The 13,866-nt window shown below is 39.7% G+C and overlaps 1 long non-coding RNA gene across 1 annotated transcript in view; it reads left to right on the forward strand.

The window, feature by feature from the left end:
- LOC124509689 (uncharacterized) overlaps positions 1-13,866 on the forward strand; it is a 147,385-nt gene that overhangs the window by 103,198 nt on the left and 30,321 nt on the right. The window contains exon 2 of the long non-coding RNA XR_006961484.1: positions 860-929. This is a non-coding gene — a long non-coding RNA (uncharacterized LOC124509689). The remainder of the gene's footprint in view (positions 1-859; positions 930-13,866) is intronic.

The following is a 13,866-nucleotide window of genomic DNA, read 5'->3' on the forward strand; positions in this document are numbered from 1 at the left end:
GGGAATGATCACAATTTCATTAAGAAATGTATCCACATTTGGGGCACCTGGGTGGCCTAACATTGGTTAAGCATTGACTCTTTTGGCTCAGGTCATGATCACATGGTTTGTGGGATTGAGCCCCTGCATTAGCACAGAGCCTGCTTGGGGTTTTCTCTCTCGCTCCCTCTCACTCTCGCTCTCCCTCTCTCTGCTCCTCCCTCACTTGCACACGCACACGCACAAGGGCACTCTCTCTCTCTCTCTCTCTTTCAAAGTAAATAAGTAAACATTAAAAAAAATGTAGGGGTGCCTGGGTGGCTCAGTTGGTTGAGCATCCAACTTCAGCTCGGGTCATGATCTCACGGTTCATGAGTTCAAGCCCCGAGTCAGGCTCTGCACTGACAGCTCGGAGCCTTGAGCCCGCTTTGGATTCTCTGTCTCCCTCTCTCTCTGCCTCTCCCCCACCCCTGCTCACACTCAGTCAGTCTCTCTCTCTCTCTCTCTCTCAAAAATAAACCTTAAAAATATTAATGACCTGGTGTCATATGAGAAAATATATTTTTTTAAAAATTAAAAAATAAATAAAAGAAATTTATCCAGTTCAATGCCAACACCAATCATTTTGGAGTGGTTGATTTTTCAGGTGGTCTTATTTTCTTCATTATACTTTCTTTAACTTATATTCTAAGTTGTATGCAATAACAATATTATTGCTTTGTAATCAGAAAATGTATTTAAAATTTTTATAAATTCATGATCCAAAGAGGATTCTGCCATCCTCAGTCCATGCTTTCTCACAGCTTATGAAAACAGAAAAGTCAAACAGCCAAACGCCATTCTTGCTGCCTTGGTCCTCAAGCCAATTTTCTCTCTCCAGGCCTCCTGACTCCAACAGAAGTATTCGAAGCCCATGGAAAACCTCACAAATCCTAGAGAGAGTTAAAGAGGTAAGTGAATTCACCTCGTTTCTGAGTAGCAGGTGTGGATCCGTGGTGAAAGATAGGAACTGCTGGAGGAAGGAAGCCAGGTGAGAGGAGTATGATATCTGCTCCTTTCCTAGGCTCGCAGCAAAGTGAGCCCTCTATAGGCTTGGAGGAACCGTCGTTGCAATAGCTGCTTATTTCCTTCGGTCCCTGAAGTTCCAAAGCTGGAGAGTGACAGTGGAGGGCAAACACTGGGTGATATTTTCTGTTTGTGAAGCTCAGTGACAAATTACCTTGTGCACGCATTGGCGGAGATGGTCTGATCTGAACTGCATTGTTGAAGCCAATCGGAGGCAAAGCAGGGTGGCATTTCTTAGACCCGGGCATTGAGACTTTATCAATGGGTCTATATCACAAGCCAAACATTCTACTTGTTAACTGTAATGTAGTCAGTTCATCTTAGATATGATAACTCACGAGGCACCTTGAACATCTGAGTACAGAAGTTTACGGTAATTCACAATCCCTAACAGTTCATTGTATGGTCAGAGGGACGCTGTGGGCAATTATTTGCACAGTGTCCAGAATATTTGTCCACGTCACAATCCCTTTGCCAAATGGAAGGTCTCAACCCAAAGTGTTACAACTGTCAAAACTATTCCTGTTCAAGTGCTCAACATCTGTGATTTTGTTCCTTGCAAACCTTATCATCTTAAATATTATGTGAAAGATATAGCTACATGAGGCAGTAGTCAAGAAGTTGGTAAGAAGGTATAAAACGGGGTGCTCTGTGAGAGCTAAACAAGGAAAATATATACAAGCCTAATATACTTATTTTATAATATTTTCTAAATGTTAAAAATTCTACAAATATAATGTATATTACATTTTATTAAAATATAATAAAAATAAAGCAGTTGGTGAGGACAAAAGAGGAAGGGAAAAAAATACCCTTCCAGCTGACAGCAACATCAGTCTGTCTGCAGGTTGTATCATTCCACTGTGTCAGGAATACAGACGGTTGCTGTTTTTTAAGTTTATTTATTTATTTTGAGAGAGAGAGAGAGAGAAAGTGCCAGTGGAGGAGGGGCAGAGAGAGAGAATCTCAAAAAGGCTCCACACTGTCAGTGCAGAGCCCGACGCAGGGCTCCAACCCACAAACCATGAGATTATGACCTGAGCCGAAATCAAGAGTCAGACACCTAACCGACTGAGCCACCCAGGCACCCCAGCAATACAGAAGGTTTTGAGGCCTGATGCCAACAAATCATATACGTTGCCACCAGCTGCTTTGATGTTTCATGAAGATGGAAACCATGTGGTTTCGGTTGCCACTATATTCCTCACGTATGCGCTTTGTGGCCTGTATTAGTTTCCTATAACTGCTATAACAAATTGTTACAAACTTGGTGTCTTAAAACAGAGGAAATTGATTTACTCACAGTTCTGGAGGTCAAAAGACTGAAATTGGTATCGCTGGGCCTAAGTCAAGGTGTGCATGAAATCAGGACTGCATTCCTTCCAGAGAGAATCCACCATCTTGAAATCCCCCTGTGCTCCATCCTTACATGGCCTTCTCCTCTGTGTATGTAGTCAGATTTCCCTCTGGCTCTCTCTCTCTGTCTTTTTTTAATGTTTATTCATTTTTGAGAGAAAGAGAGAGACAGAGCACGAGCAGGGGAGGGGCAGAGAGAGAGGGAGACACAGAATCCAAAGCAGGCTCCAGGCTCTGAGCTTTCAGCACAGAGCCCAACATGAGGCTCAAACCCACAAATTGTGAGATCATGACCTGAGCCAAAGTCAGACGCTTAACCGACTGAGCCACCCAGGTGCCCCTCTGGCTCTTTCTTATATGGAGACTTGTGATTGCATTTACAGTCCGCCTGGAAGGTCTCCCTATCTCACATTCCCTACCTTAACTCTATCTGCAAACACCCTTGTCCCAAATAAAGTAGCAGTTATAGGATCCAGGAATTATAGCCTGTTATCTTTGGGTGTCCTTATTCAGCCTACTACAGTGCTTAATAAATATTTGTTGAACGACTCTTCAATCCATCTAGAAATTTCATTTATAATGGCAAATTAAATTTGCACTCTGAATTTACAAATCAATCCCTAATGAGTTTTGTCAGCTGAAGGCAGCATCCAGCGTAGAAGCAGCTCAAAGACTTTGAGAAGTCTGGGTTTGCTGAGGAACACCCTGGGCTGTGGAGAGATCACTAAAGTGCCTTGTGAGCACCAACCAGGTTCTGAATTTTACTGAAGATAGCTTTCCTCAAGGAAAGATCTCCTAAACTGAAAACTCTACTTCTACAGCTATATATTGAAAATAAGCAATTTGATAAAATGCTTTAAAGAAACTTTGCTGCTGGCTCAGCATTGCTCAAAAATTAATTTTAAGTGAATTTAAAAAGTCATAGCAACATAAAAATGAAAATGCATGCATGGGGGGCCTGGGTGATTCAGCCGGTTGAGTGTCTGGCTCTTGATTTTGGCTCAGGTCATGAGCTGTGGGATCAAGCCCCATATGGGGCTCTGTGCTGCGTGTGGAGCCTACTTAAGATTCTCTCTCTCTCTCTCTCTCTCTCTCTGTGTGTGTGTGTGTGTGTGTGTGTCTTTCCCACCCCTTCCCCTGCTCACACATGCTCTGTCTCTAAAATAAATTAAAAAAAAAGAAAATACATATATGTACTTTTTGTTTCTTTTAGGGGTTAGCATGAAGTACATTTTTATGTCTACTGGTAGGATCAAACTCCCCGGGCCAAACCCTGCCCTTTGTATATGAGAGTGAACTTCAGAGTGCGATATTGCTGAGCTCTATGTCCTTCTGCTTTCAAACTAGGTAACTGGGCTGTTTTGGTCCCATAAGTCTCCCCTTCCTTCTCTGGTCTGCCTCTGCACTTTTCCTTCTCCCTGATGCTGGGTGGGGACCATGCCACTCACCAATCTGGAGTCTTCTTCCTCAGTGGGTGGCAAGAGTAAGCCGACTGGTTGAATGGCATTCCTTATTACCATACCTTGGATTTCACTGAAGGCCTTCCCTGAGGACTCTGCAGCACTTACACATATATGCTTGTCATGCTGTTTACAATCTTTTGAAGTGACAGAGACAGTGAACATTTATAAGAGACAGAGATGTTGCCGGCCCTCCTCTTAAGTTGACTTAAGTATACTATGTCTGTATCTGGCATTCCATCAACCAGGACTCTCCATTTATGAGCAGATCTGAACATCAAAGTAGGTGGAGATAAAAACCCATGTTATTCATGTAACCCTAAGTTACTTAAGAACCCTGAAGGGGTTTTAGAATTAGCTAGGGAAAACTTTGTTGTATTCATTGTGGTTTTAATAGTCAGTATGGATTTTATCATAGTCAAATCTTTGAGAATTTTTAACCCCCAAATGCCATATCCTATTGCTTGATCAGTGAGAGTGCCAAAGAACTTTGGACCTTTAATAAAATTTGGATGCCCAAGTTCTGCCCCAGATTCACCAAGTCAGGATGTCTTGTAAGGCCTATCATCTATCTGTCTATCTATCTATCTATCTATCTATCTATCTATCTATCATCTGTCTCTATTTCTATATCTCTCTCTGTATGTCATATTTATGTATACATGTATATGGTATTCATTTTAACTTGTTATTAAGGAATTTTTCAAATATACACAAAAGTAGAAAACACAGTATCCCCCATCCACCTTCAACATTTATCAACACTCTGCTGTATTAGTTTCAACTCTTCTCTACTCCCCACACTTTTTGTTTCCTGGAATATTTTTGATGCAAAAATCAGACTTCGGATAATGTATTTTAAAAAATATATGTCAGTATCTCTTATTTTAAGAAAACGTGACCAAAATATTATCATCAACACCCATAAAGTTAATAATAATTCTTAATTATCTGACATGTAATTTCCCCTAGTTGTCTCAAATAAATGTCTTATATGGTACAGAAAATCAGACAAGGTTCACACATTGTATCTGGATGATGTGTTTCTGAAATCTCTTTTATGATAGTTCCTCCTCTATTCCTTAGTAAACTCTACACATGTTACTCCACCTAGCGGTATATAGAAATATTCCTATTCCTTTTTAGAGCTGCATAGCACTCCATTGGGTAGATGTACCATATTTTATTCAGTCCTTCTCCTGGAGATGAATATTTGTGTCATTTCTAGTCATTGGCTATTACAAATAATATCTTTTTGCCAGTGTATTTTAAGTATAGATTCCTAGAGGTGGGATTGCTGGGGCAATTATTGCATATTTGATTTTGCTTTCTCATCTGGAGATTCTAGTACTTTGAAAATATATTTTGCCTTTATCTCAACTTCCATGCAGTTTTATGGAGAATGATGTCAATTGTTAACCTTCTGGTTTGCTTGCCAGCACCTTTCCTTCTGCCCCCTGTGACTTTTTTGCACTGGGATCGATGACTAGTTTCAAAGTCTTGAGGTCTTTGTTCTTCATGGTTACCAGGTTCTGAAGACTATACATAGCCAAAAAGCCAACTCACTTATGATGCAGTTTATTGGCGTTGTTAAATTACACATGTTATCCATTTGGTTAGAAATTTCCTAAATACTCTATGCCTAAAAACTGGTATTTAGTATTTCGAAATCCACAAATGGCAGCCATATGAGATTTCTATCCACCACCACCCTCACTCCAGTGTCATCACCATTAAGATAATTACTCTCAGGAAATTTGCAAGAACAGCAGTTATTCTGCCTCAAAGTTCCTGACTGAGGTTGAATGATTCAGCAAATATAAGGGGGAAAGAAGGTATTCTCTATATTTTACTTTATTTTTTAGTTTATTCATCTATTTTAAGAAAGAGTGCTAGTAGAGCAGGGACAGAGAGAGAATGGGAGAGAGAATCTCAAGCAGGCTCCATGCTGTTAGTGCGGGGCCCAATGTGGGACTCCATCCCATGAACCATGAGATCATGATCTGAACCAAAATCAAGAGTTGGATGCTTAACTGACTGAGCCACCCAGGTGCCCCTCTACTGTATATTTTAGAAATCAGATTCATTATTGATAGCCAAACACATTCAAGCTTAAAACAGAGGCTGGAAGAAGTTGAGATGTAAGAAAATAAAAATATAAGAACAACAGCTATTAAAATATTCAAAGCAAAAAGGAACACGTTGTTATGTATAAGTGACAGTCCAAACATTCAAGAACGCTAATATGCATATTAAGATCTTCCCGTTAATTTATCTAAGATGTTTCTGTACTTTTTCTAAGACTGAGCTAGAATGAGCCAAATCACAGCTAAATGGGCTATATAGGCAACCAGGTAGGTGCCTTGGCATGAGCCAACAGTGGCTATCTCCACCCCCAAATGCAAAGCATTTGTGGTGATTCCTTCCAAGCAAATGCTGGTGACTCAGGCAGGTGGGGAAGAAATATTCTGCCGTACATTGACTTAAGCCGGAAAATGGTACATTCTTTACTTTCCACTCTCATCCTTCCCTGAAGTCACACTGAAATGTTGATTAGAAACTGAAAATGTTCTATTACACATTTGTAAGTAAAATACAACTTTGAGGTCAGAGAGACCAGAGTTTAACCTCAACCTCTCAGTGACTGTGGGACTTTGTCCATGCTATAGGCATCCTGAACCCCATTTCCTCATTTATAAAATGGAGATAGTGATGCATATTTGTTGTGTAAGGCCTACGATTAATGCTCAACATTATGTGCTGCCTTGATATCTGGTAAAATTGAGGAGATTTGGATGACCTATCTATAAATTCCCTCCCTACTCTGCTCTGGTGCATAAGGTCCCCTAGGCAAACAACCTCCCTTATCAGAGGGACCAGAAACAGTTCCTGCTTATCCCTGAGGGGGAGATTGCAGTTCCTTGCCAGCCCATGGAATTATGCAGAGCCAATCACATTCTCCTGTGGGAACCAGGGGGTATCCCACCCTCTTGATACTACAAACCCTACTTCTTAAAGCACCTGATGGCTCAGTGTGTTCTCAAGTGCAACCCCCATGGGGCCCTGCATGGCATGGTATCCTTTTCCTCTGGGCTATGAGTATATGTGACAAGTAGAATGCTGTCAATCTCATCTGTGCAGTGTCGGATGTCATGCACTCGGCCATCTCCATTACCTTAGGGTGGGAATCCTTCCCTCACCAACGGGGTGAATAGGAGGCTATTAAAACAATATCTCAGGGCACCTGGGTGACTCAGTCAGTTAAGCGTCTGAATCTTGATTTCAGCACAGGTCATGATCTCACAGTTTGTGAGATTGAGCCCTGAGATGGGTTCAGCGCTGACAGCACAGAGCTTGCTTGCGATTGGCATCTCTCTCTTTCTCTGTCCCTCCCCTGCTTGCGCTCTAAATGTCTCTCTCTCAAAATAAATAAATAAATAAATAAACATTTTAAAGAAAAAAACCAATATCTTATAGGGCCATTATAAGTAATAAGCAAAATTAAGTTAAATACTTGGGGGAAAGATCTGTGTTACCTCTCAGGGTATGTTGAAGTACTGAAGACAGAAAGAAGGATTTCTGCCCTCAAGGCATTCAAAACATAGTGGAAGAAAGGCATCACATAACACTGTAGTCCTTGATTTACTTGTGGAACCCCGAGTTCCCTGTGAGCCAAAAGAAGACATACAACTTAGTTAACCTTCATCATCTCTCCTATAAAACGGAGATAATCATACCTGCCTCATAAAGCTGCTTTGAAGATTTAAACAAGCAATGCATAAATCCCTTATCCCAGTTTCTGGCATGCAGTAAGGGCTTAATAAGCAGCAGATTGAGTTGAATTTGAAGGACTAATAGGCATTACTAGATGAAAAAAAAAAGTACAGTAAAACCTTGATTTGTGAGCATAATTCGTTCCGGAAGCATGCTTATAATCCAAAGCACTTGTATATCAAAGCGAATTTCAAGAACCATTGGCTCAGTTGTGATCATGTGATTCGGTGTCAAGTACTACTCATATTGCAAGTTAAAATTTATTAGAAATATTTGCTCATCGTGTGGAATACTCGCAGAACAAGTTACTCGTAATCCAAAGTTTTACTGTTTTTTACAAATGCAAAAGCCCCCAGTTTGTTTCCAAGGATTGCCTTCCCCCCCACACACACACACCAAGAATATCTTTCTTTTAGGGGAGAATAGGCAATTAAGATGGACAGAATAATGCTGCATCTTACACTAGGCAATGCCACACTGTACGTACTAATACCACTGCCACAGAAGTTCCCAAGGAATCCTACAAAAACACATGGAAGGTGATCATTTTGCCCGCCCTGGTATGTTTCTTAGGCAGGTAGGACTGGTTGAGTCTGTGGATTTTGTTTGTTTCTTTTTTTTCCCCTTTGGTTTTTAAAAAAGGCTTTTTGTAGCCTTTGCATCATTTTGTTAATGATGAAAAACACAGGCAGCGTTCATGGTGCAGCGTGGTAAATATCACCCCTGTCTTGTGATGCCTCCTCAAAGATGACCCATATGCACTGAATCTCGTAATAGCGCTATCTTATTGTGAACTGAAGTTTAATTGACAATTACTTGCAACCCTTGGCCATTTATTCCCACTTATTAAATGAAAGGGCAGCATGACAGAGCAGAGAGTGGCCCATTCAGGTGTCACTGAACCGTGTCTTTTGTCTCAATTCTGCCCCTAGAAAAATGGTAGCACCTAGAGAATGTCTCTTAACCTCTTTGGTTTCTTCTTCCGTGGAAAGAAGTGAAGATCCCTTGTAACTAACAGGTTGGGAATGGGAGAGTCAGTGTTAGGAGTTCAGAGTCTGGCAGATTTGGCTTTAAATTTTGATTTGTCACTCATTAGCTCAGGGACCTAGATATGATCTCCTTGAGGGTCAGTTTCCTACTCTCTCCTAAATTGTATTACCCTTATTTTACTGAGGGTTGTTATAAAGGTTAAATAATGTAACCAGTCCATATGTAATTCTATTGGGTCTACCTTCAAAATAATTCCAGAATCTGATGGCATCTCTTTACCTCAAAGCCACCATCGCTTCTTGCTTGGATTATACCAATGACATCCTAAATTCTCTCTATAGCTTCCGTCTTTTTCCGCCCAACAGTCTGTTTTCAGGGCAGCAGCCAGAGCAATCCTTTTAAAATTTGTGAATTCATGTCATTCTTCTTTTTTGTAAGTTTATTTTTATTTATTTTGAGAGAGCCCATGCACGTGAGCAGGGGAGGGGTAGAGAGAGAGAAGGAGAGAGAGAATCCCAAGAAGGCTCCATGCTCGGCACAGAGCCCAATGTGGGGCTTGATCCCACCACCATGTGAGATTATGAACTGAGCCAATGTCAAGAGTTGGGTGCTTAACTGACTGAGCCACCCAGACACCCCATGTCATTCTTCTAATTGAAAAATTTCCAGTGGTTTCCAACCTTACTCGGAATGCAAGCTCACATCCTTACCATGACTGATGAGGCTTCCCACTGCCGCCTCTCTTGTGACTCTCTCATCACTTCACTGCAGCCACACTGGCCTTCTTTATGTTCCCTAAAATACATCCACAGGTATCCTATGGGGGCACTACCTCACTGCCTTTGGGTATCTTTTCAAATGGGGCATTGTGTTTATAAAGGTGTAATGGATATGCCAGGGATCAAGCCCAGGACCTCAGACATGCAAATCTGCCCATCTTCTTTTAAATGGCATACCTCAGCCTCCATCCCATTGCTCTCTATCACCCACTTTTATTTTTTTTTATTTTTATTTTATTTTTTTTAATTTTTTTTCTCAACGTTTATTTATTTTTTTTGGGACAGAGAGAGACAGAGCATGAACGGGGGAGGGGCAGAGAGAGAGGGAGACACAGAATCGGAAACAGGCTCCAGGCTCTGAGCCATCAGCCCAGAGCCCGACGCGGGGCTCGAACTCCCGGACCGCGAGATCGTGACCTGGCTGAAGTCGGACGCTTAACCGACTGCGCCACCCAGGCGCCCCCACCCACTTTTATTTTTACTTTATGAAGCTTGCCTTCTTTTTCTGTGTCTCACTGACAAGAATGGAAATTTCATGAAAGCAGGGATGTTGTTTTGGTCATTGAGGTGGCCTCATCCCCTAGAATAATACCGGGTACATAGTAGGGGCTCAACCATTATTTGTTGATCTAATTAATAAGTTATATAACTTTTTAGGCACTTCCCAACTCCTCTCTTAGAAACATAATACTTGGCGTCTTTTCGCCATATTATTTAATTAACATGCAGTGCTGGACAGACCCTGGTTTCAGCTCTACATGTAAAGAGCTTGGAAGTCCTCACTCCTGTCCTTATGAAGAGAAAAATCTAGACACACTGTAAATCACCAACTTTTCTTGGACCCACTAGAGAACTGAGTTTCCTGGGCAAAGCATCACTCAGAAATCTATACAGGCAGGAGCATGCAGATAGTCACAACAGGGTCTTCTCCATAACAAAGACCCACCCTCTGGGGGGAAGAGATATTTCTCCTGGAGCCTCATCTGTCCTGGGGAAAAACATTCTTCCCACAGGAGCCAGGCCCCTCTAGTTCTTCTGAGTCACCTAGCAGGGGAAAAAGCACAGTAAACAAGGGTCAGGGCTTCAAGGAAATAGATTGCGAGTGCTGCAGTCAGTAAAGGAGTAGGGAGCTGTGACGAACAGCTATGCCACTGGAGAAATACTTATAAAGGTTAACGATCTGAGACACAAAACTGCTAAAACACTGAGATTTAAGCAGAAGATTAGACAACCTAACCTCTCACATACTTATCACCACACCCACAGGGCTCCAGTATAATAAAGGTGGATTATAGTTGAAAGAGGGGCAAGACAGACTTTTTCCGAGAAAGAATACTTTGGGAAGTGTCCTTGTTTTTGTCTTGGGGAAGGACACTAGAGGATTTTGAAGTCTCTGGCACCTAGAGTCCAACTTCTAGCCAGATTAACATTAGTCCTTACACTAAAGACCTCTTTACCTCAATTACTATTACCCAATACAACGTCTGGTGTTCAACAACATATTATAAGCCATGCATAAAGGCCAGATAAAACACAGTGTGAAGAAATAAAGCAATCTTCAGAGACAGACTCAGATATGACACAGTTGTCAGGATTATTAGACAGGGAATTTAAAGTAACAATGATTAATATGTAAGGACTTTAATGGAAAAAGTAGGTAACATGCCAGAATAGAGGGGTTATGTTACATATAGATACGGGAATTGTGGAAAGAATCAAATGGAAATGCTAACAATAACAAGCATTGTAACAGAAATAAAGAATACCTTTGATGGACTCATCAGTAGATCTGACATGGCAGAGGAAAGATTCAATGAGGTTGAAAATACGTTAACAGAACCTTTTCAAACTGAAAGGTAAAGAGACTAAAGAATGGGAAAAAAAACAGAAAAGAAGTATAGGACAATTTTAAGAAGTGTAACATACATGTAATTGGAATACCAGGAGAAGAGACTGGACTGGAAGAACAATTTGAGGTAATAATGGCTGAAACTTTCCAAAACTAATGGTAGACAGGAAACCACAGATCAAAGAGGCTCAGAAAACATCAGGAGGAAAAAATACCAATTTCTCAAGCAAAACAAAAACACAAATCCATACTTAGGTACATCATATTCAAACTGCAAAAAAAGAAAGAGAGAATCTTCAAAAAAGCCAGAAAAGTTGGGGCAGGAAGAGTGGAAACCCTTCACCTAACCAGAAACAAGGATAAGAATTACAGTGGCTTTCTCATCAGAAACCATGCAAGCAAGAAGAGAGTACAGTGAAATATTTAAAGTGTTGGAGGTAAAAAAAAAAAAATCACCTACCTAAACTCTATATCTAAAGAACGTGGAGAAGAAATAAAAACTTTCTCAGACAAACAAAACCTGACAGAATTCATTGCCAGCTAACTTGCCCCGCAAGAAATGTGAAAAGAAGTTCTTCAGGCAGAAGGAAAATGATATAGGTCAGAAGCTTGGATCTACATAAAGAAAGGAAGAGCAAAGGAGAATAAGTAACTGAAAATACAATAAAATCTTTAATTTTTATTCTTAAATAATTGAAGTAGGACTGAGTGATCATAACACATGAATAAATGAATGACATCTGAAGTGAAATGAATGTATGACAGAAAAGTTACAAAAATGCGAGGAAAGGATTGGAAATACTCTAGAGGCTTAAGGTACTTGTACTATACGTAAAGCTTGTTCTTTAAAAGATCAATGAAATTGATAAAACTGTAGCCAGGCTCTAACCAAGAAAAAAAATAGAGAAGACACAAATCACCAATATCAGAAATGAAAGATGGACCGTCACCACTAATCTGATCTCATGGACATCAGAAGGATAATAAAGAGATACTATGAATAGCTCTATGCCCGCACATTTCTTAACTTGGATGAAATGGATCATTTCCTTGAAAGACACAAACTACCAAAACTCACAGAAGGAGAAGTAAGTAATCTGAATATCCCTATACCTTTTAAAGATATTGAATCAACAAATAATAACCTTTTACGAGAAAGCACCAGGCCCAGATTATTTTACTGGTGAATTGTACCGAGTATGTAGGGAAAAAATGATACCAATCTCTGTGATCTCTCCAGAAGAAAGAAAAGCAAGGAATACTTCCTAATTCATTCTATCAGGCCAGTATTGCCCTAATACTAAAACCAAATAAAGACATTACGAGAAATAAAAACTACAGACTGATCATCTTTCATGAGCAGACATGCAAAAATCCTCAACAAAATACCAGCAACTTTAATCCATCAATGTGTAAAAAGAATCATATACCATAGCCAAGTGGGATTTATTCCTGTTATTCAAAGCTCATTCAACATTTGAAAATCAGTTAATATATCCATCATATTAACAGACTAAAGAGTAAAAATCATACAATTTTACAAACTGATGCAAGAAAAACATCTGACATTAAACAATACCAATTCTCTGCAATCTCTTCCAGAAAATAGAAGTGGAGGGAGCATTTCCTAATGCATTCTGAGGCTACCCTTGCCCTAATACCAAAACCAGATAGAGACACTACAAGAAAGAAAAACAACAGATTGATATCTCTCATGAACAGAAATGCAAAAATGCTCAACAAAATACTAGCAATGTGAATCAATCAATGTATAAAAAGAATTATGCACCATAGCCAAGTGGGATTTATTCCAGTTATGCAAGGCTGATTCAACATTTGAAAATCAGTTAATGCAATCTATCATATCAACAGACTAAAGAAGAAAAATCACATAATTTTATCAATTGATGCAGGACAAGAATATAACATGATAAACACTGTCAGCAAACTAGAAATAGAGGGGACCTTTCTCAACTTGATAATGAACGTTTACAAAAAAATATCTACAGGTAAAATAATATCTGATGGTAAGGAGACTTCTTCCCTAAGATCAGGAACAATGTCCTCTCTCACCACTCTAATATCATACTGGAAGATCTAGCTAGTGAAATAAGACAAGAGAAAGAAATAAAAAGGTATACAGATTGGAAAAGAATACATAAAACTGTCTTTATTTGCAGATAACATGATTATCTATGTATAACCAAAGAATCTACAAATAACCTCTTAGAAATAATGTAGAGGTTGTAGGACACAAGGCTAATATATAAAAGCTAATTGCTTTCCTGTATACCAGCATTGTACAAGTGAATTACTAGTTACATCAGCACCCCCCCAAAATGAAATACTAAGGTATTTCAAACAAATTTTGCATAAGATCTATATGAGAAAAAAAACTACAAAATTCTGATGAAAGAAACCAAAAATCTAAATAATTGGAGCCATATTCTGTGTTCATGGATTGGAAGACTCAATATTGTTAAAAATGTCAGATCTTCCTAATTCAATCTATAGATTGAATGAAATCCCAAGCACATCCCAGTAAGTTATTTTATGGATATCAAAAACTGGTTCTAAAGTTTATGTATGGAAAGGCGAAAGATCTAGAACAATC

The sequence above is a fragment of the Lynx rufus genome, unplaced genomic scaffold (assembly GCF_022079265.1).
Source record: "Lynx rufus isolate CCGP_SWC_20201006 ecotype Redwood Valley unplaced genomic scaffold, mLynRuf1.p SCAF_14, whole genome shotgun sequence".
NCBI classification, from domain to species: Eukaryota; Metazoa; Chordata; class Mammalia; order Carnivora; family Felidae; genus Lynx; species Lynx rufus.